The sequence below is a fragment of the Furipterus horrens genome, unplaced genomic scaffold (genome assembly GCF_987537825.1).
Source record: "Furipterus horrens unplaced genomic scaffold, mFurHor1.1.pri manual_scaffold_12, whole genome shotgun sequence".
Classification (NCBI taxonomy): domain Eukaryota; kingdom Metazoa; phylum Chordata; class Mammalia; order Chiroptera; family Furipteridae; genus Furipterus; species Furipterus horrens.
Window position 1 is genome coordinate 12,175,765 of NW_028327182.1, and position 26,408 is coordinate 12,202,172.

Genomic DNA, 26,408 nt, shown 5'->3' on the forward strand with positions numbered 1-26,408 from the left:
TTCAATACATTTTTATTTTGTGCTGAATATATTCTTATTTTGGCTGCTTGAATTCATTCATGATCAAAACACTCAAAACTCACTGTCCATGTGAATCTATTATTCTACTGGAGGGAGAGAAATCATAGATTTTTTAAAAACATACAAGATAGGTAAATTATATAATAGGTTAGAAGGCATGACATACTATATCTATTTACATGTATTTGTGACAGATGTATTAAATTATTCATTCTTTTATGAAACTATTGAAAGCTGACTATATGTGCTGGGAATGATGATAAATACAACCAATGTGATCTTGACTCTGTTAAAAATTATAGTAGAGAAAGAAATATAGATATTAAATCACTGAGGTAGAAATTTCTTTTATGGGAAATGCAGATTGCTATGCGAATGGATACATAACCAACTTTGGTATAAGGATGGGCATTGAAATTCCAAAGAATAAATATTTGAGAGTTCTAAAAGTAGGGAAGTTAAGGAATTTCAAAATTCATAGTAGGGACAAGAGTGGCATACCCACAACAGCAGGAAAGTAAAAAAATCTACAGTTCTTTTAAAATCAAGCTAAAAGTAGCTGGAGCATAAGAATGAGGTAAAACAAGGATATTTCAAATTTTTTTCTTCTTCAAAACTGAAAGACAGGGTTCCAACTTGCTGGCATGGGAGAGACTCCAGGCGGTAAAGTTTTGATGGGAAACCCAGAGCTTGTTTTTAAGTCACTGAGTTTGATGGACTTATGAATCAGTCAATCAGAAGGTCTCTAACTGACGTTTAGGTATGGTGATCCACACTTTCCGCAGGGTAGAGGACTGTATTAGAGAGATCAGTTTGGAAACCTCAATACTTAAAAGTTAAACTCATGTGATGAGATGAGATTATCAAATGAATGGGTATATGTAGCAGAGTGAGGTGTACATTTTATGGTGAAGAAAACATAATGGTGAACTTGTCCAAACTGAGTTGTCACCAGAGAGCTAACCATTCCAGATCGTTTGCTAAGCTTTTATACTGGCTATTTGATGTGGAGCTTTGGAGTTTGTGTTTCCATAAATAGGATCATATTCTATACATTGAACTGCAATTTGTTTTGTTTCATAAATAATGAGGCGAGGGAAGCGTGTTTTTTTTTTTTTTTCAGTATGTACAGTTCCACAGGATGACTTTTAACTGCTTCACCAGTTTTAGTGATATTGATGTAATAATAAAAAATTAAAAGTTTACTTAATCATATTTCATTTAGAAATTTAAATTGTTTAATATTTAATTATACATGGGGTAAGACCTTGAATAAAAATAAGTCAATTAAATAAAAATTTAATATAAATAAGTAATGCTATGTTCTTATTTATTTACATATATTTTATATAAATATAAATTTGTGTATGGTTTGTTTATCCTTCCATTGGGCCTTGATTTTACTCTTCTCTAATAGTGAACGAATGTTACCATCATGATGAGTGGGATTGTGGTGTCTGTAGGTAAAAATTTTTAGTATCATGGGGCTTCTAGATTCAAGAGCACTACTTTATTTGGTGATCAATTGAATGTAAAATTATCTTTTAAAAGCCAAAGGAAAGTTCAGTTTCTGCTGGACTGGTTGAAAAATGCTTTGTAAGCCTTTAGAGAAAATCCTTTTTTGTCATTTTTCACAAATAATGTTCTTATTACTCAGTATTCACCTCTCTGCTCCTCTTAGAATTTCAGCCCTGTGTAAGGTGTCATGCCGCTCACCAGTCTGCCAAGAATGATGGACTCGAGTTCCTGGTGTGTTCTATATATCTTAATGCGCACAAGAGTAATTCAGTGGGGCATATTTTTTAAAAATATAAATGCTGTATCTAAGGATTTACAAGTTTTTAATTCACATGGTATTACCAAATTGGCCTCCGGAGGCTAGAAACGTTACACTCTGTTTAACATCTTATGACGGTTCCAGTTTCCACACTCTTGATAATATGGATATTATAAATCTTTAAGATTTTCACAGACATGGTCATTGTTATTATAAGTTTCATTACTCTTCTTTCTACCAATATTGAACATCTTTTCACATATTTTACTTCTATTTATATGTTTTCAAATCCCTATGTATATCTTTGCCTCATTTCAATTGTGTTTAAAGTTATTTGTAGTTGCTCTTTGTACTTAATGCATAATTCTTTATTTCCTTTACTATAGTACTTTCACCAACTCTGAATTTACATGTTAATTTAGCTTGTTTAAGGTATTGATTATCATTTATCATAAAGAACTCTTCTGCCATACATGACTGTGGGTGCATTGTGAACTCGGTGTGTGTTTACTATAGTCAAATATCACCTTTTTCTTAATTTTGGATTTTCTATTCTTAGTGCTCTGCTGGCCCGTAAAAATGAGTTTGGAAGTTTTTCAACATTCTTTTATATACAATTTTACTTTTAGAAATGAGAATGATCTATTACTGAAATTCTGTAACAAAAAATTAATAATGTCAGCACCATATTCTGGGGTGAAATTCAGGTGTTCTTCATGATGTAGTTCTTATTCAGCTTCAGCAAAAATACTTTACCAACCTTTCTTTAATTTGAGTGTTGTTTGAGAAAATTGGCTCATTTTCTGAGTCTTTTTCATTTCTGACTTCCCAGTCAGAAGGAGCATTGAGTTCCTGCCACCTTCCCTCTCTGTGGTGGGGAAGGGTTTTCTAGTCCAAAGAAACAGACCTCATGTTCACTCACCCCGACTTGTTAGCTTCCTTTTGAATTATAATTTAACTGTGAGGATTTTTTTAAACATTCTTTTTTTTTTCTTTCTTTTTTGATTGTAGAGAGATGATTGGGAGATGCACATAAGGGAACAATGTGCTGTTTGAGTAGAGTTGACCTTGGGAAAAACTGCCAGGATCTGAGCTCTGAGTCTGCTGCTAATTAGGTTTTATCCTGTAGTTGCATAATGTTACCATACTTTGGTTTCTTAACCTATAAAGGGGATAATACTTCCAAGCTCATTAGGTCTTTGTGAACTTTAAATGAATGTATATTTGTAAAGTTCTTGAGTAGTACTTCAACACATAGTGAGTACTCAACAAATATTACCTAATATTACTGTTATTATTGAACTGGAGGACATAAAATAGGTTAGATAGATTGTTGCAACCATAAACATCTGTGGAACATATAAATCTTAATCCTCAAACTCAGATTTGTGGAAATAGGTAACTATTATTTTCTATTGTTTAACTGCATTTCATATTGTTTTACTTTTCAACTCAAGTATAACATATAAGTAAAATGTGGGGAAAGCCTATATATATGTATATACACACAAGCATATACATATATAAATATATACACACATATTTATATTTCAATACACTAAAACAAATAAATCACCTGTGTAACTACAACATATAAAGAAATAGCATACCGCCAAAACCCCAGAAGCTTCATGCCTTTTTCCAATTGCTATCCATTTCCTTCTACCTATACATTTTCTTTATTTTGACCTCTAACGCTGCAGTCCAGTGTTGCCTGTTCTTTGAATTTTAAATAAATAAAATAATATCATATGTATTCTTTTGTGTCTGGCTTCTTTCAGTCAACATTATGTTGAAGCCATAGCTGTAGTTCATTATTTTTCTTCACTACATAGTAACGTTACATTGTATGAAGTTAAAAAAATGCATCTATTCTACTTGGGTAAACATGTGAGTCAGTTAAATTTGGGGACTATTATGCATAACACAGCTGTGAATAATGTCATACACACACATATATACCCGAGTAAAACTGATAGGTCTAAGAGTAATGTAAGCTTACTTTTAGTAAGCATTGCTTTTTCAATGTCATTATTATGCTCTCACAAGAAGTTAATGAGATTTCTGTTTCTTCATACCCATCATCAATTTTAAAATATTAACAATTCTGGTAAATGTATAATGTATAACATCATAATTTTAATTTATATTTCCATAATTACTAATGGATTTTTCACTTTTTTTCTTATATTTGTTAAGCTTTGGGGTATTATTATAACATGCCTGCTTATTCAGGCATCTTGCATAAATTTCTCTGATAATTTTTCTGTCTTTCATTGCATTGTAGAGATTCTTTATATATTCATGATTTGTTCACATGGCATATATATGGTTTGCAAAACGTATATTCCAGCTTTACAATACTGATTTTTGCAACCCTTAAATATATTCTTTTTCCATTTATTTAGGTTTTATTTAATAGTTCTAAATGCTTTTTATAATTTTCCCTATATGTTATATGTTTTCCATAGCATTTTATCTGAAACAATGTATTTGAAATTTTTCTTTTAAAATATGTTCTATATTGAATTTGTAGTAAACACCCAACTAGGATTTAGGGAGGCAAACAATGTGCTTCAGATTTTGCTTCCGGAAAAATCATGGCGACATTGGGAAGGATGGTTTAAAAGCAGTAGGGGAGGAAAATTTCTGGGGACAAGCCTTTACAACAACCTAAGTGACACTAAGTGATGGGCATTCTAAACATAATGTAGAGAAATTAGAATTAACATCTGATGAAAATGAGAGACTGTGTCCACCGGAATTGGTATCATTTGGATGTAAAAAGTGATGAAGCAGATGAAAGAAAGAAAGTCACTTTCCTAGCCAAAGAAACAAACAAACAAATAAACAGACAAAACCTCCTTTTCTTTCCCCCCCGAAGAACGGGATGAAATATTAATGTTGAGCGGGAGTTAAGAGGATATGCAAGGGTTCGTGTTGCTACTTGTACAAATGTGGCTGGAAGCCCATCTCCATTCTCTCCTTTATATGCAGAAGGGATAAAAACATAGCTTAAAATTTTTCTTTTTCTTGTCTCCATTGTTCATGATAAGTGCTCATGTATTGCTACACATGAAGAAAATGCATCCGCGAAGCTTCTAGTGATGAAATGAGAGTAAAAGAGTTTGCCTTTTTGTACCTAGGAGACCCCTCAGAAAAGTCGCTGTCATGCCCGATCAGCACACCTTTTCTTGGGAGCCCCCCCTGGACTGCGGACATTCTCATCAGGTGTTCTGGGGAAGAACATCTCAGTCTTGGGTGAAGAGAAGTGATGGGTGATGCCTAGCTCTCCAAAACAAGCCTTAGTTTCCACACCTTGCGCAGAAGTGAGCTAGGAGAAGGCATGTCAGTGAGTATTTAATGACAGCATGCATGCTGGCTGGACCAGATACTAAAATGTCTATCATTTGCACCAATAAATATTTTTCCTTCTACTACCTCATTTTCTTTCAGACTGGATTTCTATTTTAGACCCTTATTTTTCTAGGCTATTTCACTAAACTCAGGATTTCTTGATTCATTCCCCAGTGCAGTTGCTATGTTCAAGGTATTTACATAGTTCCAAAGGCATAAGAATAGGGGTTTGCATAAAATAGCACACACTCTTGTTACCTGATGCACAAACATTATTTTTATATCAGCCTGGACCTCTGGATAGTAATAGTTGTTTTTTTAAAATAATATTTGTTACTTATTTATTTATTTATGTTTAGAGAGAGAGGGAAAGGAGAAAGAGAGGGAGAGAAACATCAATGTATGGTTGCCTCATGCGCCCTCAACTGGGGACCTGACATGCAACCTAGTCATGTGCCCTGAATGGGAATCATACCAGTGACACTTGGTTCACAGGCCAACTCTCAATCCACTGAGCCTCCACAGCCAGGCGTGGGCAGTAATAGTTTTGGTTTCTGGAATTGCAAAGGCAGAGACTTGTTTAATGTTTCATGATTTCCCTGTCATACACGTACCCGAGACAAAAAGGAATCATTAAGTATTTCAAAAGTATTATTCTACTATATGTGTTTTATAACTAGTGAGAACAAGTGATCATACTTCACAGCATCTATTTTTCAAAATATTTTTTACTGTTTTCATCTGCTTGTTCTAAATGATCTTTAGAAGAATGTGGTAAAAGTCCACTGTGGATGTTCTCTCAGAAAGCTGGGTCTTGAGAACTGGAAGGTGCTTTTTTGGCTCAGCAACACAGTAAGATGATATAAATTCAGTTGGTGGCAAACTTCTGACACAGCAGGATGATTCACCAATTTGCTTTTTACAATTTCTTGCTCCTTTGAGATGTTTGAAGTTTCTCCCAATGCTGCGGAATTGGGCAGGCTTTCTGCACGTGCCCCCTCCCCCCCAGACTGTTTGTAAAAGGCTGAGTCCCACTGTCCACCGTAATGGGTGCAGAGACCCAATCCTGAAGGAGGTGGCTGGAAGTTGGGGAGGTGGTGGCCATTTGGGAATATCTGCAGCCATGGCGTTCCGCGCTGCTCATGAGCAGGCTTCCTGTTGGAGTTTGCATGGCTGTTAGATTTGTGGCCCTTTAATAAATTCTGAGTCCTGGCTACTGTGCTCCCAGCCTTTTCCAACTCCTCAGCCATGCCGATCACATCAGTACTCTGCGCATGGCATAAAAAAGTGGGTTTCCTGGGCAGGGTCCCACATGCCCGGGAAGCCAGCCGTTCCCTAAGCTCTCACTCTGCCATGGAACATACGTCTAGCTCTGAAGGGGTCTTTTTTGGCATTGAGCTCCGCTGCTTTAGGAAAGTGTGAGGTGAGTGACGTGAAACTGTTCTTCTGGTGGTTAGTGCATCTATTCTCAGATTTTATGCCCCATTGGTGTTCTAGAACTTCTTCACTGGACTCCCAGATTCCCACAAAGTTATTTTCCTCCGTGGTGGTCAAAATCAGTGTTCCAACTTGGAGGTGGGGGATGCCGGTAGAAAATACCTATTCTGCCATCTTGCTAGGGTCTTCTCATGAATTCTTTTTTGTTCTTTTAAAATTCTTCCATTGCAATCGCACATAAAGTTATTAATAGTTCAAGTTAGGTTATGACACATACATTTTTTTTATACCATGGATTGTAACATTTGTTATCCAAAATATCTTGTCAAATGTGTTTCTCTCTTCCATTTGGTATCTTAGCGAAGGTATCCCTCTTGAATTGAGCTACCAAATAAACAAAGAGTCTTTCCAGACTATTTCTTCATTAGTCCCTGCCAATTTTATCTCCTAGCTAGTGCTCAATGTAGTTCTATTTTTCTTTTCTCCACTTGCTGTCTGGTGTAAGTGCTTATCATGTCTTTCCTGGATTGGAAGCTCAACCTTCTGATTCAGCCTCTTCCCTGAAGTCTTGCCAACCTCAAACTTGCCTTCTGGCCCAGGGCCAGGCTGCTTCTTCTGAACATACTGCTTAATCAGTAAGGCATACTTAATAAAGCCTTTTGATAGCTATATTTTCCTTGTTTCCCTGTGCTTCAGGAAGAAATTACAGGCATGCTTAAACATTCTTGTCCTCTCCTCTCAGGGCCAGATCGGAGGCCTCATGACTTCTGAAGTGGCCCAAACCAGAAGAACCTTTGTACTTGCCTTCGTTCACCATGTGAGCACTTTTACTTGTTTTATATGTGTTACAAGACTTGAATAAATGGGGAAAGCACTAAAGCAGAACCCCCAAACTCCTTTCAGCATACATAAGACCTTCCGTGCACAACTATACTATAATATGCTTGTACCCAGTTTTAAAAGCCTATCTCTTAGCCCCCAACAGGTGGCTTCAGAAAGTTACTCCAAGTAGACAACAAGCCGACTCAATAGCATCTGTGTGCTTTAAAAAAGAGTTGTTTCTTTGCAACAGATGCTGCGATTGCAGGGCTTGGGCTCGTTTCACGAACTGCATCACTGTGAGCAGTGTTCCCACTTCCGTTAAAAACAGAGTGGATGCTCTTTGGGCTCCTGATCTCTCAGTGCATCTGCTGCCTTCCTTAGCATGTTGTTGCACAGGTTCTACCTTTGTTCTTCTTGCCATTCCTAATTTTGAAAACTTTCTCTACTCTCTTCCCTTTAATAATTTCTATGTACCCACATGCTTTTAACTCGTGTACTTCTTCCTCAAACCTACAGCGCTGCTTCCATCAAATGTATTGTACCCCACCACCATTGTCACAGCCCTTTCTGTGTATACTGTTTGCTTTATTCCAATGGACTAAAATTCCATGACATCAGATTACTTCCCAGCCTGGATATTTCGTCCTAGGTATTGACCCAAGGTAAATTTAAGCAAACAAATAAACAAACAAAAAATCATATCCACACAAAGATTTAAAGACCCATCTTCTTATTGGGCATGAGTCATAATAGCCAGAGATTGAAAATAACCTAATTGTCCATCGACAGTTGAATAGGTAAACAAAATGTGTTATAACCTTACAATAGAATATTTAATGATAAAAGAACAAACTAAAGATCCAGGCGATGGTATGGATGGATCACAAAAACAATATACATAGTGAAAGAAGCCAGATATAATTAATCACGTATTGTATTATTCTATTTTTTAAAATGCTCTATAAAAGCATATTTAGAGATAGAAAGTATATTGATGATTGACTGGAATTGGTGAGAGGAAAATCTGCAGTAAATATGCTAAGGGACTATTGGAGTAATGAAAATGTGAGAGTTGCACAAAAGTAAACAGGAAAATATTGATCTATGCACTTGAAATGGGTGAATTACATAATATGTAAATATTCTTCATTAGAGCTATTTTTAAAAACTTAGATTACATCTCTATTCCTTTTTGTAGTTTTAACTACCAACCCAAGATCTGGCCCACACTCACATTTTCGATGCCTTCAATTCTACCAAAAATTCAACTTTTATCCCAACTCTTTCTATTTATTACTTCTTCATTTACAATTAGAATACAAATACCTCATTGCCAATTGGTAAATTTTTGTTTTACGTCGAAAGTTACCCACAATTCTTATATAGTTCCATACAATATTTGTTAACTCTTCATTATACATATGGTATTTTCTGCTGAACACGGATATTTGAGATGATTCCTGAAACAAACAAACAAACACAAAAGGTCTGTAATGAAATAGAACATGGAAAAATTGCATGACATTGACCTTTCTGGAAAGATTCACAATAAAGACTAGCTATTACATAGTTTTAGGAACTTCAAGTTGGAAGCTATTTAAGTGTGTGTTGGCTGGCTTTTGTTATGATAATGTTACATTGTTTTATAGGCACATTTGTGGTGGTTTGTAATAATAAATGTTATTTCTCACTCACAGATCTGAGAATCAATGGATGTAGGTCTACAGTACTGCTGCAGGCATCCCTCTTTCTGGGACATGAGTAAAGGGACAGAATCTACTCTGGAGAAGGCTCTTCTCATGATGGACTCCAGGAGACAAGAAGCCATGCTAAACTGTACAAGCACATAAAAAACCTCTGCTTGAAAGTGGTGTGTGCTTTGCTCATGAATTAGGGCCCCAAATCAACAGTATGAAGAAATATACTTTATCCAGAGTGAAGTCATGGCAAAGGAGGGAATGGGAAGAAGGCCTGTGACTTTGGTAAGCATAGTTTTCATAATTTAGAAATGGCATTAACTCCCCCCTTTTCTTCCCACCCCATTTTTGTAGACCATAATTTGGGAAATAACGATAATATAAAAATGTAATTCTCAGCTCTGGCTACATATAAAACCACATCAGGTGTTTTTAAAAAATATTGATGACCAGAATCAACCTAGACCAAATGAAACAGAATGTTTAGGGTGGGATCCAGGCATTGGCACTTAAAAATTATCTTTATTTCATCCATGTTTCTATAAAAAAATATTGAGAACTATTGCTCTAGAGAAATAGAATATGGCAGAATATTTTTCATAGTCTTTATTTGAACATTTTTAACTACACCTCAATATTTATTTTTATATCCTTAACCTGAACTCCACTTTCTTTTGTCATATATGAATTCTAGCCTTCTAGTTACAGAAATAGTAGCTTTTTATTTTAAGGTTAGATGGACTTTAGTCTAGTCTTAGGGCCTTATCAGGATTCTACATTTTATTTTTCTTGCAGTGACTCTGTAAGAAAAATTATAAATTTTCTTATAATAAATCACTTCGTATGATTATTACTGCTCCATCATTCTCTGGTATGTTATATGGAAGAGAGATTTTTTTTTTTTGAGTCATAGATATATTATGATTAACTACTATATTTCCTGGGAGAAATAAAAAACACATGTTCTCAGTGTTCTATATTTGCAGTTTAAAAAATCTATAGCCAATGAATTGAAACATTATTTCTAAAATAGCATAAGGTACTAAATCTATTAAATCTTTTTGGCCTTAAATATTTTGGTCACCTTATGGGGCAGTCATTTTTGACCTTTTTACCTCAAGGTGCACACAAACTAATTACTAAAATTCTGTGGCATGCCAAAATATATATTTTGATGATCTGAAAAAAATAGGTATAATATTGATTAATTTACAGTGGAAAGCTATTGTTGTCTTGGCTGATATTATTATTTAATTTCACAATATAAGGAAAAAGAGGTCAGTGCCCCTGACTAAATAGTTAGGTGTTGCAAGTTTTAAAAATTCTTGTGATACATGGGTTGCAAATCACTGCTATAGGAGACTCTTCTTTTTGCCATAAAATAAACATCTGTTATTTGGCTTTGAGTTACACTTGTTACTTTGTTTTTTAAGATTTTATTTATTTATTTTTACAGACAGTGGCGGGGAGAAATAAAGAGAGGGAGAGAAACATCAGTGTGTGGTTGCCTCTTGCTTGCCCCCAACGAGAACCTGACCCACAACCCAGGCATTTGCTCTGACTGGGAATTGAACTGGCAACCCTTTGGGTCAAAGGCCTTCACTCAATCCATTGAGCCACACTAGCCAGATCTCTATTTATTACTTTTAAAATTAATTTTCAAATACTTTGAATATAAAACACTATTTAATACCTATACTTAATGAGTTAGAAGTATTCCATTTATATTATCATTTTATTCATATGCATGATCTGAAATTTTGAGTATTAATATATAACATAGTAATTCAGAGTATGCAATAAGAAAGCAATGAAGTAGTCTAAATCATATGAAAACATATCAGCAATCAAAAGCAAGAATCAATACAAAAGAAAAGCATAGTACATAAAGCAGGATACAGTAATAAGTAGCAGGGGACTATAGTGAACGATTGCTCATGGTTACAGGAAAATCCATGTGAGTTGTATAGTGGTAATAAAAAGGCACAACAAATACTCACTGCGAAATTGCTTTAATGAAAGGATAAAGGAAACCCCAGACAATGATGATGAGGTTTAAAAGAAGACTATGGGCCAAATAGAAAAAAAAAAAAAAGACATAAAATCATAAAACTTTCTGAAGCTTTTTAGAAAATAATTTTTGGCAATTATTTGTTTTCAGGCTACCAAAAGAGAAAAAATACGTGTCTGTCCCCTAAAACACATATTCACAGGGCTAAATTAGATGTTACTAATTAGGTATTACTTACTTTATAAGAAAGCAGCATTAGTTATGCCAGGCATTTATTTTTTATTCAAAAATAAATGCCAGAAAATTGATGGGTTAAAACAACAGTAATTGTTTTACTTTTCTCTCCCACGGTCCCGGGAGCCGATTGTCCTGTGATGGGTTGTTCTCCCTCAGAATCATGCTTGTTGCTTGTGGTGCTGGTCAAATGGTGGCTGGGTCTGAAATGGTCTCCAAGGCTTCAACTCTCACATGTCTCCATATGCCTTGGGCTTCCTCACACCATGGTGGCTGAGTTTAAGGAATAAGCATCTAAAGAAGAACAGGCAGAAAGTGCATTCTATATAGTATCTAGCTCTGGAAGTCACATGATGTCACTTCCATGGTAGTCCAGACATTTCAGAGAAGAACATGTAGAGCCTGTATGTCAAAGAGTAGTGTCAATGTTATATTGTCGGAGCATGTAGTGTAGACGGTTGGTTTGAGGCCATCTTGCAAGAACAACCTGCTGCATGGATCTTAAATTTCCTTTTACATTTACCTTGTAGTGGACACAAAAATCTACCATCAACAAAGCTTCAGAAAAAGTTTCATGGAGGAGGACATGAATCACTGATATGTGAATGCTTTTGGCAAATTTAATTTTGAGGCATCTTTCTTTCTCAAATAGCCATACATCAGACACCCTGCAGTTTTCAGGCATTCATTTCTATTCTATTATTCTGAGGCCACACAGAAAACAAACAATTCTTCCACATGTTAGACTATCCTTCAAAAGTTTTAAAATAACTTTTCATCTCAGTTTTATCTTCACTTCCAAGGTTGTGTGTGCTTTTAAATACCTTTAATATGTCAGTTCCTAATCTTCTTGTCATATTTGACATACTTTTCTGGAAGTTTTCAGTTTTCAGATAACCTCTTCTCAGTGTGTTCCCAGTAGAACATAATACTTTAAGTAATGTCTTAGGTAATGTCTCAACAGTTGAGGATGTAATAGGGCAACACTTTTCTATGTTTTTTATTAACACAAAATAGAATATTTTCCCATTCTGGAGAAATGTTTCACAAAAAATCAGATGAATATTTCCATTTTTAATTGTATAATTTTTAGCCAAAGTAAAAATCTCAGGCCTTTATTTTGTTACATGAAAATAGCTTTAAAGACATCTGGAGTACCATTCTACCCTTGTCACCACCGTTACTATTGTGCCTCCAATCCCTGATCTCTCCAGTAGACCTTCACTATTTAAACTTGTCTGCAGATGTTCAGCATGGAACTAGTTAGAAATTCAGAACTTCAGCCCATCTGAGATATACTTATCAATATATAAGGACTTACAATAGATTTAATTCGGAGAATAACTCCAGCAAAAACCTGGTCAAAGAAGATCAGGAAGTGAAAATAACACATTTGGAGTCCACTAGTAAATCCCGATGTGCTGGTCTCGAGCCAAAAGCTAGGGGTGTGCTGTGGGATTTAAAGTTTCTCATCTATTTAATCTGTGCGCATTGGGATGTTACATAAAGGAATACAAAAGGGATTTATGGGCAAGTGTCTGGAGCTGGCAGCTGAATACATCAATTGACTTTTAGCTCCAGATATGAGAAGAAGATTTGAACTGCAACCAATTAGATAGTAAGTAGAGAAAAAGAACATTGAAAAGTACTGTTTGTATTTTAAAAATTCTTCAATACAATTTCACGACAAATGAGCCTGGGAACACAGGAGTCACCAAACTAATATGTGTTCAAATCTTCTAAAAAGAGAAAATGGAGAAAGTTACCAAGAACAAGGCATTTTATCCAAGGTTTAGAAAGTTCTGTTTGGAGACAAAAACAGACAATTATAACAGGTACTATTAGTGCAGGAGTAGGAGTTTGCACAGGGCATATGAGAAGTCTTATTGGTACCTCATCTGACTTGTGGGCATATGAGTGTTAGAGAGATGCTTGTAAATGCCAGCATTTCACCTGCATTTGAGAGGCACAATTGCTGCCTGAGGGATGGAAAGGAAAGAAACGATAGTCCAGGAGTACCAGTGTGGGCTGTACTGTGAGTCATGTATGATCAGGGAGCAGCCTGGATGTCTTAAGAGAAGACTTTAGGGAAATACTAGAGTCCACAGCACAGAGGTTCTTGCACAATATCCAGAAGAGCTTGTGTATAATGGGGTGGAAGTGGAAGCAGTTTTAGTGAGGCTTTGAAGTATTTTAAAGGGCAAATGTTAAGATCATTTGTTTTATATATAAGGATGATATAATACTTACTGGTATTGTGCACTGGCAATGTATTATATCAGGTATGCGGTGTGTGTGTGTGTGTAGTTGATTCTTGAACAATGTGGGGGTTAGACCTCATGTGCAACAGAAAATTCTCATACAACTTTTGACTCCCCTAAAAAGCTACAGCCTGTTCTTGGTATATGTATATATATATATATGTGTGTGTGTGTGTGTGTGTGTGTGTGTGTGTGTGTGTGTGTATAATTACATGTTGTTGACCCTTCATATCTGCATATTCCCGATTGTGGACTGACAATACTGTTTTCAATCCATGGTTAGTTGAATTAATGAAATCCCCAGGTATATGGAGGTCTGACTGTATATTGAAAAAAGCATGTGTAATTGGGTCTATGCAGTTCAAACTTATCTTGTTCAAGGGTCAACTGTAGTCCCATTTCATCTTAATAAAACAAAAACCTATACTTTATGAGCTGTAATTATTATCATTTTAGAAATGAAAACATATGAGCTTAGAAAACTTAATTTTCCTAAAATTATATTAATGGGGGATTGCGCTCAGTAAGGTTATTTTTTTCTGTTTAAAAGGCTTTACAATAGTAATAACACTGGGAAGGCCTATAGTTTGAGCCATTTTTATGCCCTTCATGAATAGAAGCACATGGCCAGTGGAAACAAATGTCATTGTGTTTTTGATTATGGCTCCCCTTCAGCTCTCAGGAGTAAGAATCAGCTGCCCCATTTGTGGGATAAAATAAGTAACCTCAAGGGATCTAAGCAGTAACGGAAAGGAAGAGATCCGCACTTTGTGAATGTATAGTCAACACAAACAAGGAAGAATCCTGGCCTGACACAACTGAGTTTGGTCCTCAGGATAAAAATGTGACAGAACACTACAGATCTTACAAGGTCTTCATATTATCTATCTTCTGGGTCACACAGTTTCATTCTGAACTGGTTGTTTTCCATTAAGTGGTGCTCTCAATTTATTATCCTGTGAATTTCACCCTCTTCTGTTCTTGATCTATTTTTTTTTTCTGTCATTTCATTAGCTTTCTTGGTTTATACTCTCTTAGTTGAGGAATATACTTTTCAATAACTTATTTAAAGTTGCTCCCTGGGAGAAAAATTTACTGAGATCTTGAATGTATGAAAATATACCCCAAACCTAATAATCTGAGTATAAAATTTTTTACTGAAAATCATTTTCCATCATAATATTTTAGATATTGGTCCATTGCCTTCTGGTTTCCAGAGTCATCACTGAGAAATTTCAAGTCATTCTGATCTGATTATTCTATGTGACCTTTAGTTTTTTCTATAGAAACTTCTTAAATCTTCTCATTGTGCATAGGACTCTGATATTACATAGTCATATGCATTTTGCAACAGAACTTGTCAGTTTATTTTAATCAATTGTGATAATTGATTTGTGATAACTTTAAATCTGACAATGTAAATTCTTTGGTTGTAAAAAATTGGTTTATGATTTACTCCATTCTATTTTCTGTATAACCTCTTTTAGGCATGTTAAATTGTATATGCAATTTTCTCATCTGATCCTCTAATATAATTGATTTTAATATCATATTCTTAATCTCTTTTTGCTCAATTTTCTTTAATATTTAAACTTTATTAATGCTTTTGTTGCTTTTTGTTTCTGTTATCATGTTTCAAATCCAGAGTTCATTTTAATTTTTGAAATATCCTTTATATTGTGACATCAGGATTCTCAATGTAAAAAATTCTGAAGATATTAACAACCACTTTTAATCCCTGAATAATTTCTGTTTTCTACTATTGGCTTCTTTTCTGTATATTTTGTTCTCTTTCTTCCAGGTTAGAGTCTTTCCCATTGACAGTTAATTTATATTTAGAAGTAAAAATATATTTTCAAAACCAGACATTAAGTTCTGAACACTGAGTAAAGCATCATAAACTTAAAGTTCACTCCAGGCTGGTCTAAGTGGGATGTGTAGAGGGCAGCTTCTTGTTCCAGCACACTTAGGTTTTTCTTCTTGACTGATCCGTTTTGAATAGAAATGTATTCCCTAGTCTTATTCAGAGTTAAGTATAATTTCCTGTGTTCCGGAAGAACAGAGGTAAAAGGAGTGTCATTTCTAGCATTCACTCTTTTTTCCACTTTGTAATGGGTCCTACATATTTAATTATTCCAAGAATCTTTCAAAATCAAAATAATCTGTTTCACTCTTTCAAAGAACATTAAGTAGAATAGTGGGAGTAGACTTTCACATGTTTCTTACACAGTTCCCTAACCATTTCTCTTTGGGTTCATGGCATCCCTTCACCACGGGGTGAGTTTAGGGTGTATTACACCCTTTACTAGAACTAGAACTCCCAAAGCGAATCTATACTGTAAGTAGTAATAGATAATACATTCTTTTAACATTGACATAAAAAGAAATAAGTCTGATTAACATCAATCCACTTACAGGCATGCATGCATTTTTAAGTTGGTAACAATATCACAACTATGCTACCTGGTTTTCTCTTTTTTACTTTGGAGCAATCTTATAAATCTGAACATATTTTACAGAAAATGAATATACAAAAGGCAATCTATTTGTAAAACTATGATAGCAAGTAATGTCAATTTTGGGACATGCTGATTTTCTTGTGAATTGATGCAATCACTCTTATCAAAGGCACCAAGACAAAAGCACAAGAATAACATCGACAAAGGTGGGAACATTTTATTTTTTGTTAATGCCAATGTCTTCTTAGTTGCTAATGTGGAGTACTGTCATAGGAATTGTGTAAGTTTTCATTTAAGGTGTAAATATAATAACAAACTGTTAATATTACAATAATTGCACTTTATAGAGTGTCAAATTTATAAAGCAAAGCATCAATAAAATTGTACAGAGGAAAAATTTGGAGGACATATAAAAAAAACTGTTTTACACTGAGTTCTAAGTGGCACTGAATGCTGATTAAACAGAAGACACAGAAAGTAATCATTAGAGGTGGCAGAAAATTGTTCTCTTACAAGCGATAGTTGTAATATTGTGCAAAGGGGCAGATGAATAGGGAGTGAAATGAAATGAGATTGCAGGTCTTTCTCTAAGTTTCAGAGAGATAAGCATTTTAAAATGGATTGGGAGCTAAAAGGAAATCTGAGATAAATGGGAAGGCAGGCATGAGAGGTAGTGTAATATGAATTTGTACAAAAAGCTCCTGCCCAATTTAGAAAATGAGAAGATGAGATCTGTTCATATTACTTCAGAGCAAACAAAATGTGAATTTAAAGGAGTCGTAGTTGAGGGGAAAGCATATCTTTCATAGTACTGGGAAAAGGTAGCCACGAGTGTGTTTATAGATGTAAAATGGAGATGAGCTGGATTTGCTAAATGAAAATTGCGAGGGAAAGTTGATGGATGACCAAAGAGATATAAATGAGTTTAGAAACCTCAGTTTGAAAATGAACCAGATCAAGAAGAAATGTTGATTTTGAAGTATTTAGATACTTCAGTATATGAAATTATTTTAATGAGCTTCTTGGCTCCCCCTAAAATGTACAGGGGACATAGAATCAATTAGACATGGTTTATCACAATGCATTTATACTTACACAAAAATAAACTTTCTAGACACATTATGACTCGTTATCAGAGCTACTATTATAAAGCCATACAACTTCCCTACTCTCCACAAAGTTATCAAAGATTTATTAGATACAATTTCCAGAAAACTAAATTAAATTGCTGTGAATAAAATAATGGGAGTTCATGTATAGATTCCTATAAGTGATTTGTAAAGAGTTGGGATTGCACTATGTCAAAGATCCCCTCAGTCATTAGAAATACATTAGTAGGGATCTGTATCCACCTTGTTCTTCCTCACGCCCCACACTTGCTCATGTATCTGTGCTGTTTTCATTCTCTGAAGAGTACCTTTTGTATAGTGGAGGCATACATTTGTCTTCGGAATGAAACCTTACCTTTATGGTTCATTAACAAATGGATGCCGAAAATAACATCGACAAAAGTGACAAAACCCCACCATATAAATTATTGATCAAGAAGGAGTAACTTCCTATCTTATCTTCTCTAGCTCAGCCAGTTTCCAATATTACCACTGTCAAGAGAAGTGGGAGGAGTCTGGATAAAGGATTCACCACAATTGGAGTAAACTGCTATCCACTAGCAGTACAAAGACTACATGCAGCCAACATGTAATCAATGTGAACAATGAGCCAGAAAAATTCTATTTTATTCATATCGGTGAAAAAAAAAAAGTTTCTGTTCTCATGGAGCTAAAGAAATCAGTTAAGAAAACAAGAATGTAAATAGTGCATATAAGAGTAAGTACATTATATAATGTTTAGAACCTAATAAATACCTTGCAAAAATAAAAATAAAGGGTAGAGTAAAACCAAAACGTCTGGTAGTACAGGAATTTGGGATACAGGGGTGTAGGCACTTTAAATATGGTGTTAGGAAAGGATTGCTTGAGAAATTCATACTAGAGCAGGCCTTGCATGCAGTGTGGTATCTAGGGAAGTAGCAATCCTTCCAGGCCCAAGACAGGAGCTTCTCTGACATGTTAAAGGAATAGCATAAAGGCTAGCGTGGAAATGAGGTAAGACATTTTTAATCTTTTTGACTTTGACTTTTTATTCTGAGTGAAACGTGAAAGCTTTGGAAGGTTTTGATCAAAGGAATGACACAATCCGAAATATACATTTTTAAATGATCACTCTAGTTACTCTGTTGGGACTAACTTGCTGATGGGCAGAGAAGCAGGGATATTTGTTAGTAAGACATTGAGTAAATCAAGAAGGAACTACGGATGATGTTTTGGCCCAAGATACCTCCTGAGTCTTCTGGTTCTTGAAGAGACCCAGAAAAGACAGGGGACCCATGTACTAAACTGATTTAATTAAAATTTCAGTTTGATTTGGCTGGTGTTTAATGGAAAAAGCAATGAAGGATTTTATCCCCCCAAATTACAAGATTTAATGATAGCATACATATTTATCAATACTGTAGCTAATCATGGGTTTATTAATAACATTTTACACAATTTCTCAACTCACAAAATTTCTAAGAGTTCCGGTGTCAAGTAACATTGAACACAGATGTATTTTTTCTGCTATTTTCTGTAATGTAGTTTTTGTTTAGTTATTGGTTATCTCTAGTGAAGTTGTGCAGCTGTGCCGATTTCCACCCCACTCACTCCTTTTAACCTCTGATTCTATTATAAGTGTTTTGATTGCTATTTGAAGAACAACCCCCTTTGTGAATGACTCTCCACCTTTTATATTTTTCCTTTCCCCTTACGGAATTTGGGACACTTGATACAGAACAGTAAATATTTCATCCTCAAACTCTCTCTCTTTCTTTGCTTTCTATTTCAGTTCTAGCCATCCAAACTTGGGTATTTCAGGAAGATGAATACTAGATTTTCCCCTGAAGAAAACTGCTACTTTAATATAATTTTAATTTAATCACAACACCTGTAACAACAAAGTTCAGCCCACTCCTATGCATGCAGTTTTATGTTTAGGAGATGTTTACTGAAATGTTTTCCTATAACGTTAGAATTATAAACTTTAATTTTGTATATGATTTTAAAATTGCTTATTCTTCCCATTTCAGGTGTTAAACTTTGACATTTCTTCATCTTTCAGTTGTTTATGACTATAAAATTTGGATTGTCTTTCATTCAAATAGATTGATCAATCATTCTGTTTATTTTTACTTCCAAATTCCTCTGAGTCAAACATTCTCCTTTATTTCTACTTCCATCACCCTGGACCTGGAATAATTAGCTGATACCTAATGTACTTCCCTAATATTACTGATAATATCCTGTCTTCAAGACAATTTTGCGCACGTTGTTTTATAATACGTACCTGCATATTGCATTCAGAAACCTCGTGGTAACATTTCCCCCCTACAACATCAGGTCTGAATAACTCTCGCTCTAAGTTTTATACAGAATTTGATTTCAATTTACTTCTCGCTGTTTATTTTATCAAACCCAGAATTTTTTGATTTGGTCAAAGAAAAGGAGAAGGAACTGATATTTTTGAAATGCCAATTACATACTTGTCATCTGAGACATAAAAGAGGCTCATTAGAAAGAAACTTTAAAAATAGTATTTGTACATGAAATTGTCGCTTCACAGAGAAGTCATTGAAGTGGTTGATGTGGAGATATGACATGTTTAAAAGAAAGTAGGGAAGCTGTTCTGAAAAGTGAAATTAGATGCCAACAGCTAGCACAATTAGTTCATTTGTTCTGCACTTCGCAGTATGGAAGGATGAGTTGGAGACTCAAAAGCAATACAGGCGTGTTTTCTCCTGTTAGGCCTTTGGATCTTCAAAGTTTAGATGGAAACAATATTCGCAAGCTTATAATGTGACTCTGAGCTAGTGTTGAAGATTAGGTAAGTCCATAAGGGGACTCTTGGTTAATCCCAAGGTCAGTGTTTTAGTTAGGTTTAGAGAAGTTATTAAATGTTCAAAATAAAAGCACGTACATTTCAAAGAGTGAATGGATTTAATAAAAGGGATAATCAGGATTTTTACACTAAAAAAGAAAAAAGAAAGAAATCTCAGTGAGCTTTAAACATATATGTCTGTGATACACAGTATTTTTGTGCAGATTACCACCCAGTATGTGGCATGTGCTATTTAATATTTCCTTTCAAACTTATGTCTAATAAAACTTTGTAACAAATGTGTGTTGTGTATGTGTGTTTGTGTGTGTGAGTGTGAAAAAAAGAAAGACAGAGACACAGGACAGAAGCACAATAAATTTCAAAATGTCTTATCTTCACAAACAGGTTTTATGGATTGATTAAAGAAAAGGATGTGCATTATAAATTGATGATAACTTAATCTATGTCAGGGATGGTGAAACCATTAATGAAGTCAAGAGCCTGGACCTAGATGTGAGTAATAAAAGGACAGATTACTTCTGGATACTTAATAAAACTGGCAAGATACGGGATTTTCACAGCAAGTAGGTTGGGATTTGAGTTAGTTTCATTTGACTGTGAGAGGACAGGTCGATCATCCAGATCCTGTAACTGAGCTCTCTGTGCGTGCAGCTGCCACACGCTGCCAAGCCGGTCCATGCCAAAACAGCAGTGGGAGCCGTCGCTAGAGACTGTACAATGTACCCAGGCGCACTCTGTTCTGTATTGAGAGGAAACAGCACCCACGTCTCACCTTATTACCATGAGGTAAAAAGAGCCCCAGCCCTGAAAGCTAAAAATTAGAGTGAATTTCAGAGCAAGTAGGGACACTGAAAAACAAAAGAAAAGCAAGTGGTAAAGAAAAATTGACCGGTTAAATCATCATTTCTTAAAAAGAAACTAGCTTGTATTTTTTTGCAAAGTTTTTAGGTGCCGTCAATGTTAACTAAGGCTGAAAAACATTTTTTACTTGGCATTGTAGACTTTTAACATATTTGAATAAAAACTCGCACTTACTCTTTTTATAGCAGTTAATAATATGTGTGAACTATATTATCTTTCTCCTTTTTGGGGGACAGATTGAAGGCACCTTAAGAGCATAGACTAATTTTTGGTTATTTATTTATTTATTTATTTATTTATTTAAAGTCTGTTATATCCTTTGTGCCTAGCACATTGTCTGGTGTATAGAAGGTTCTTAGAAACACTTATTTTAGAAATATTAATGGTTGAATACAAGATTATATAACTCCATGTTTTGCTGTTTTGTCCCACTGTAATTGGCTCCAACATCTCCTGGCAGGCTCTGTTTCCTGTTTTTCCGTGGCTGGTTCCTTATCATACGCAGGCTAGGTAGCATTAATAAAACAAATCTCCAGAGTGTCTCTTGTGAGGCTGCTCTTCAAATCAGTCCTTAGCAGGTGTAGTGATTTCCCAGGGCTGCCGTAACAAACTAAAACAAACTGGATGTTTCAAGCAACAAAAGTTTATGCTTTCACACGCCTGGAGGCTAGAAACCTGAAATTGACCTGTTAGCCATATCCCCTCTTTGGAAGGCTCAGCAAAGAATCTTTTCTTGCCTCTTCCAGCTTCTGTTGACCTCAGGCACCCCTTGATTTGTTAGAGCATAATTTTCATTTCTATCCCCATTTTCACGTAGCTTTCTTTCTTCCTTGTATCTCTGTGCTCCCTCTTTTTATAAGGATACCGGCCTTTGGATTTAAGGCTCTTCCTAAATTTTAAAATGATTTAAGCTTGAGATTCTTAACTATATATGGAAACATCCTATTTCTAAAAAACATCCTTATTTTAGGTTTTTTGTGGACAAGATTTTTAGAGGGCAGGGTGGATGCTATTCAACTGAGTATACTAGAATAGTCAAAAACTAATTAGAAATTGGTTGAGTTTGAGTTAGTCCTATGACAAATATCCAGTAGGACAGCTTTGCAAAAACAATCAGGAGTTTTCCACTTTAAGTCATAAACTAAATGTACTGCTTTTTAAGAGCCAATTAAAAAAAAATTAAAAAAAACATACCAAATAGCTTTTGTCTTAGTATTTTTGAAACTCTTTGTTTAGCCTCAGGGGGAAATTTAGAATTGTTTGTTAAAAATTTTCATTAAGCATCATATAGGCAGATGTAAATGTTATTTCTCTATATAAGAACTTCATTAAGCAGATGCTATATTCATTTTAATGAATCATAATACAACTTCAGCTGTAAAAAATAATTTTTACTTTAACAAGGAAATAATATTCTTATACAAAGAAAGTGCTTTTAAAACAGCCTTTGGAACTAAGCATTCAGAAATTTTCATATTTGTACACTATATTTGTTATGTTAGTAAAAACATATCTTTTAACAATAAATATTCCAGAACATAGTGAGATTTCTTCCTTGAAGTGGAAGGTAAAATTATAAATAGCATTTATACAAGGACTCAGTGTTTTAAATCTTATAAAATATATCTGTGAATTAGAAATACCTTGAAATTTAAGAAACTGATGTTTTGTAATAAACTGCACATAATTTCTATCACAATACAGAGTTTAGAACTTTTTAGGTCAAGAAATTTCCTTTGATTTATTTAACTTATTCTATAGTATCTGTAAACAAAAAAAGAGAATGTTGACTCTGGCATAGTATATGCATTCATTTTTAAAGTTTATCTTATGAAAATATTAGTAAAATCAAATGATTACTTTAATCATGTCTGGATATAGTGTTTTGGTTATAAAATATGTGAACAGCTTTCATATATATCTATTATCAATATAAATTATACATAAAATAATAAAGAATTAGTATTATAATGAATTTATAGAAAATAATAGTATACTAAAATGAAACATGTTTTAAATAGTTATTTTTCTGATGTATGATTTTAGCATATAATACTTATATTCAAACTTTAATTTAAGCATAGTACATCTGTAGAGATATGTATTATGAATTTTAATATCAGATGAATTAAATAAGTCAAAACAGTAACTAAAATATATGACTTCAAGTTAACTTTACTCCTTGCTGTTTATTTTAACAAAAAAGAAATGACTGATGGGTTATAAAGTAAAGGCAATATCCTTTTACATCTGCCTGAGAGCATTTGCTTAGGAAGAACAAGTACTTTTGTTTCTAACTCTTACCACTTACTATAAATCTGTATGCAGCACTCCTTTAGGAATCTGAATAAAATAAGATGGTGACTTTGTAGGAAATTAAACACATTGTGAGAATTGTGTGGATTGTAATCTATAAGATAAAGTAGGATGTAGTTGCCCGGATCCTAAAATAATCATTGATGGTATTTCAGAATATCTTTATTAATAATCAGACAGAAAAAAAAAATAAGTAGCACATGACACATGAGAATGCTACCATTTAAAAAAAAATACTAGGGATGTAGATTAAATGTATTAGAGAAAATAAAGGTTCATGAAAGTAAAAGTAAAGTATAAAACTAAACTTTGAACAAAACCCACAAGGTGGTCTGTTTATTGCCATTTTCAAGTCAACAGGAAAACCACAGCAAACTCAGATCTGCAATGATTCACATACTGGAAATAGCTGGTAAGGACTTTAAAGTACTTTCAATAAATATGTTAAAGAAAATAAATGAAAAAGCAGGAAATTTCAGCAGAACACTGGCATCTATTTAAAAAATCAATTAAAAGAGACAGATACATTAACAGAAGAACAGAAAAAAGCCTGAAACAGAAATGTCATAAAAGAGGGTTTCAAAATGGTCAATAAACACATGGAAACCTGTAAACTTCATTCTCTTCAGGAAAATACAAATTAAAACCACTAGAGATGCTACCACTACACATTCACCATAATGAATAGGAAAAAAAGTTAGAAACTAGCAAATATTTTAAGCATGTATAAATTTGTATATTCACTTTAAAAAACTATTTGACAGTATCCCATAAAGCAGGATGTACAGATTAATGTAAGTCCAGAAATTCCACCCCTTGATATTTGTCTAAGATATATGAAACAAAAGATGTTTTCAAAAATCAAATCAGCTTTATTTAGAATATTCAAAATTTGAAACATCACAAAATGCCTATTAACTGTAGAAGTATTATAGTATATTATAATTGTATACTCTCAAGAAGTAAGACTAAGTAAATAAAGACTATATAAATCAATATGGAAGAGTATCTCAAAAATAATGTTTAACAAAGTAACCCAGATATTAAAGAGTATATACTTTAGATTCCATTTAACTTACTCCAACCAATAATGAGAAAACGGAGTATCCTAAGAAAGTAGAAACTTAAATTGTTTAAGGCACTGTGGTATGACAATGACTAATTTGTTCTCCAGATAGTATTGGGATAGTTATAAGTCTAAAACAAAAGAAACGGAGGTTATTATGAGATGGACATGCCCAAGGTGAAGTGAGAATGAAGTAAGTGATTTTACTTATGTGGTTTGTCTAAGAACCTGGTTCTGACAACCCTGTTGATAAAATGTAACCTAGTCAGCAAGACACTTTATTTACAATAGCTGGTGTACTCAGATGTGACCACACAGGTGTCATATGACATATTAAGAAGCTTTTTATAAAATAAGTAAATGTTACAGTTTTTAGCCAAACATAAGCACAAAATACATAGGAAATAAGTCCACTACTTAATATTCTTATGTATTGAAAGTTATGTTTAAAGAACAACATTGTTAAAAAACAAAATTCAACCAGTTAAACTTGAAAATTGAATTAGTTTTATTAAAGGATCCATGAATGAGGCAGCATCCCATCTAGCAACTTGCAGGGAGCTTGGAGGGGTTGTACAGAATGTTAAAGGTGGGCAAAGGGACTAACAAAGAAAAGAATAGATCATTGTTAGGCCAGGACATTTTCATTCAGGGTGAAGGGAACTTCAGGGTTTTTATCATACAGATTGCCTCCTTTTACTATAGAGAATGGAAGGGCCCCACCCAAGAGAGATTACTTTATTGCCGTTGACCAGAAAATTCCACACTGGTTGATTGAAATTATATTTCTATGAGAGATTGAAACAGCAGTTAGGTCAGGGATAAATCTAGGTTTGGTATTAGGGACTGTAGCAAAAGTGACTCCATTTTGAACCTGTGGTTTTCTCTTAACTAGCACATAGAAATGGATCATGAAAGCATATGTTTTCTGTAACACACCGTGGGGTAGAATTCAGATATCTTTCTAAAGTTATGCACTCAAAGCTAAAGCACACATGTAGAGCCCTAAAATATCTGACCATTTGTTTTATCTAAAAATCTCCATCATATTTATCTTCTATTGTTTTGACTTTCTATTTATTCAACTTGAATAGGGGACCTGGATTTTTCTAAGGCAATTTCAGCACCCCTTTTGTTACCAACAATGTCAGCTCTTGGTTCTTGAGTTCAGCAAAGGAAGAAGTCAGAGGTAAGAACTCTAGAGCAAGGGAAAGTTTATGTAGCAAGCAAAATGAAAGTGTCCTCAAAGAGAAGATTCCAGCAGGCTGCTCAGAGAGCTGCATTGATTGGCCTTTTAGAAAGAAGGTCACAGAGGCAAAAGAACTGAGCCAGGTGGGCTGTGTGGACTCAGGAAACACATTACAGATACAAAAGATGAGCTCTTGGAGACAGCTTCAGGAGGTTAGCCCAGAATGAACTGCTGCTGCTGCCTACTGTTTGCCTGGTTGCAAGTCTGCGGGGAACCTCAGATCTTAGAAGAAAGCAAGCAAAAATGCACCCATGGAGAAGGAAGGCACAGGGGAGGGAGAGGGAGAGGAAGAGCGCAAGAGGGAGAGAAAGAGAGAGCAATGAGTCTTTTGTCTTAAAGGTTTTTATCTGTTTTCTAAAGGGGGGTTTAGGGCTGGTCTCAGGGAAGGATCTTAATAGAATATGTATCAGCTTTCCAAGTGTGTCTTTTAAGGTTCTGATGAATCAATATGACCATACAGGCTATTTTCTGATCAGCTTCACCTTAAAAGAACGTCACCAAATAGGGACCAAGATGAAGGCAGGTCTGCCCCAGCTCAGTGTGTGGAATGTGTTAAGATAAGACCTTGTAATTTTATTATCTGGCCGTAAATGCTCAGCCAGTTTGCTAAACTGTCTTTCTCAGTTTCTCTGTTCCTCTTGCCAAAGAATTTCCCTAGCTTCTTATCCTGCTTCAATTTCATCATCATCCATTGTTTTAGAATCAGCCTCTTAGATCAAATAGGCTGCAATATGAGGTAAATTTCTTTAACAGTCTAGTGATTAGGAATTTGCTGCTTTCCAGCAGAAAAAAAAAATCCATTTCTGTATTTATGTGTTTATTTTTTTCTCTTGGCTTTTGGTGAAGCTTCTGTTCTGAGACCAATATTCTATTTGCAGAGCCTTTTTGTGTGAACCGCTTCATGGCT

At 34.6% G+C, this 26,408-nt stretch overlaps 1 long non-coding RNA gene across 1 annotated transcript in view; it reads left to right on the forward strand.

Annotated features, from left to right (window-relative positions):
- The window catches only part of LOC149995882 (uncharacterized), a 68,917-nt gene that overhangs the window by 31,959 nt on the left and 10,550 nt on the right, over positions 1 to 26,408 (forward strand). The window contains exons 2-3 of the long non-coding RNA XR_016507462.1: positions 4,945 to 5,150; positions 9,112 to 9,396. This is a non-coding gene — a long non-coding RNA (uncharacterized LOC149995882). The remainder of the gene's footprint in view (positions 1 to 4,944; positions 5,151 to 9,111; positions 9,397 to 26,408) is intronic.